The 3,306-nt window shown below is 42.0% G+C and overlaps 1 long non-coding RNA gene across 1 annotated transcript; it reads right to left on the bottom strand.

Moving 5' to 3' along the window:
* Positions 1-2,871: 2,871 nt before the first annotated feature.
* Positions 2,872-3,306, bottom strand: LOC115582871 (uncharacterized). Its single transcript, XR_003984266.1, has 2 exons — positions 3,195-3,306; positions 2,872-3,115 (listed from the first exon to the last, which is right to left on the bottom strand). It is a non-coding gene; the product is annotated as an uncharacterized LOC115582871 (long non-coding RNA).

Here is a 3,306-nt window from a genome sequence, read left to right as displayed (position 1 = left end):
TTTAAAACTGACCTGATGAAGATGATGCATTTAGGATGAAGACAAAATATTCTGTTTAAAGATCTTTTTAAGCATGATGCAGAAGTAGTGCAGAAACATAAAACTTAGAAGGCTCCAGTTGAGAAACAGACAAACAATTCAATGAATGGGATAAGCTACTATCTAGATACATCTGGCAAGGGAAAAAACCAAGGATACGATTTCAAACTCTTCAAGTGATGAAAAACAAAGGAGGACTAGCACTCCCATGTCTGAAAGATTATTATATATGGCCCATCTGAAGATTTTATATAGTTGGTGCAATCATGACTACCAGGCAAGATGGAAAGAAATTGAAGAGAAGGTGTCGGGAGCTGTTCCAATCCAGGCTCACTTGGGGGATAAAAGACTTATTAAGAATTTAATGGAAGAAGGTAATAATTGGATTAATTTACCTCTGCAAATTTGGCTAAAGGTTATTGACAAAAACGGTCTGTTGGAAGAAATTAAGATCCTGAATTGGTGCTCCCATGATCTTGATTTTATCCCAGGTTTGGAGCTGCCTTAGAAGTGCTGTTCCTGGTACAGGTCCAGATTTAGAAAACTCTGGCAAATCCTACTTATGAACTGTTCATAAATTGAATGAGGAATTGTTGTAGCTTTATCTTGTTTGTTTTATTTCTCTTTCGTTTTATTGTTATGGACCCAATGTGAGTCTGAAATTAAGTCTGAATTGTACTGAGTGTATTAACTGATCACTAAATGTTTAACGACACAGTCAGATAGGAAGAGTTAATTAGTGTTAATGAACCCAGAGAGCTGAAATACAAAAATAGAAAAGCACACAATTTTCATTACAGACTGAATGCTGGATTTTAAACAAAAACGAAACATTAATTTTCTATCATGGTTTCTGTGACCATCTGATCTTCTACGCAGCAGTGGCGTGGCGTGATGAAAATTTCCGAGGAAGCCAAGTGAGATATAACCTCTAAGCTATGTATATTTTACGGGGGTGGGGGCAAAAAATCTTATGTTGCAATTTATATGTTGCTATTTCGCGTAGTCGGATGAACTATTAGAGCACCCAGCATAATTTTATCAGGACTTACACACGCTTCTTATTTGACCGACACTTTGAGCACCGACGTGCTCTCTCTCTCTCTCTGTCCCTCAGTCAGTCAATCACTCATACACACACACACAGTCCTCACAAACATCTCATTAATGTATGCAACCACCCTCCCAAAAGCACAACCAGCTACTTAATGCACAGCACACATTTGATATTGGAAAGATGCGAATTTTTTCACACACTCAATCTGAAGCCGTTAAGTTTTATGTCCACGTCAAACACGACTTGTACACTCTATGTGAGATACACAAATGCTTTTCATTTTTCAGTTTATATACATAATAATAGTAATAAAAAATGTAAATGTTCATTATACAGCAACACAACAACCCCGTACCGGTGGCTGTAAACAGCACACCTGACATGCGCATGTATTCAGACAGCCCGGCCCATCACGGCAGCTGTCCGTGGTGCTCTTTTTCTCCACATAAACAACAACAACAAACAACAACTTCAGTGGACTCACATGCTGCTTAATCAAAGCAAGCAAGACATAATAGGGACTATAATCACATCAATGTGATGTGCATGGAAAAAATAAATGCGTTTTCCTCACCCTATTCGTAGAGGCATCATCCTGTCTTTCATGGTGGCAAAGTGATCGGTGACCATGTCGTATAACTTCCCACTGGCCACAACAGAGTCAATGGATCTCTTGGTCAAGTTGACAAGCCTGTCCTGTCCACATGTGTTCCTCAGTTTGGTTCCTCTTAAGAAAGGAGAATGAGCGCTCTGCTGATGCGCTGGTAGCCGTAATCGTGAACAAACGCTGCAGCAGACCTCGGAGTCAAACTCCACAAAAGTATGCACCAACTCCACAAAATTGCCCCTGTTTGCGCTGCCAGTGGCCTCACTGTGACCCCTGAACGCTTGCTCTTGGCGCGCAAGATACAGGGCTGCAACGATGAGTCTCATTAAAATATCCCGTTTTTTCTTCACCTGCTCATTGTGCTTCTTTGTTCTCAGACTTTTTGCCAAATCCAGAGCCTCGTTAATCCAAGCTTGGCCCTACCAGCTAGCCACTCGGTGGGGACGTAATTCTCCTCATTGAAAGTCTGAAAACTTTTCTTCATCTCAGTACGGAGCTCTAGTTTTGGTGTTGGCCTGCCGTCAGATTTAATTCAGAGTTGCTGCTGTAGAGGCAGTTTAGTAAAATTATTTTTCACTAAATACTCCAAATCTCCACCCTCCATAATTGCGCTTAATATTTTTTGCTTGCTAACCAAGTATCGACACAAATCAACAACTTCCATCATTTCATTCAATGACGTTAACGTACTGTGATTTGATTGGCCTGAAGCCAACGAGTTTGTGGCTTCCCTTGACACTGTTCTGACCAATCACAGGGGAGCAGTGTCTTGACATTAGCTTCACCTGACTGGCTAATCATTCATTTTTTTTTCACGAAAGGAAGCCAGCTCAGCTTGGCCTCCTCACAGAGAACAGAGTGCAGTACCATGTTTTCAACACTCATTCACCACGTAACATTTAGAGGGGCGCTGTTTTACACATCATGAAACGCTCAATAATTAATGAAGAGAGATGAGGAGGAGACGACAGACACAACACAGAAGGATTACGTAAACTTAAAAAGTGTTTTTATTAAATGACGGTTATATTCTGAAAAAAGTGAGGAAGCCTGGCTTTCCTTGGCCTCTGCAAGAAAACGCCACTGCTACGCAGTGTTTGCTAAACCTTGATATTTTGTTACACTTCCTAAAACCTGGTTGAACCCAAAAGCAGACATTAGGCTGGAGCAGGATGAAAAGGTTATTTATTTGAAACACATGTAATGTCACAGCAGGTGAAGGTTGGAGTTAGAGACTGCTGGGGCTGGGTCCAAGAGGGGGAGGATGAAGGTGAGGTAGCTCACGGAGATGCTGGAGAGCTGCATGGCTGGAAGCTGCTCAGGGGAGCGCAGGGCAGGTGGAGTGCTGCAGAGGTGCTGAGGAATCGGTACACTGAAGCGGAGTCACTGATCGGTCTGTGATCAGGAGCTCACTGAAGACAAAGCAAGTCGGAGTTAGTTGTAGCACTGGAAAACACATACACTAGAGTAAACATAGATGATGCTATTTACTTAGCCTTAAACCGCTTGTGGTTAACAAAATCATCTGTCAGCAGGTAATGTGAGGATCAGGGCTTTCAAGCGGGCGCTGATTATCAACCTGCTGCAGGTGTGCAAACTCCAC

Source organism: Sparus aurata, chromosome 6 (genome assembly GCF_900880675.1).
Source record: "Sparus aurata chromosome 6, fSpaAur1.1, whole genome shotgun sequence".
In the NCBI taxonomy this organism is placed as follows: Eukaryota; Metazoa; Chordata; class Actinopteri; order Spariformes; family Sparidae; genus Sparus; species Sparus aurata.
The sequence above is the reverse complement of the archived record's forward strand: the minus strand, read 5'-3'. Positions and strand labels throughout refer to the sequence as shown.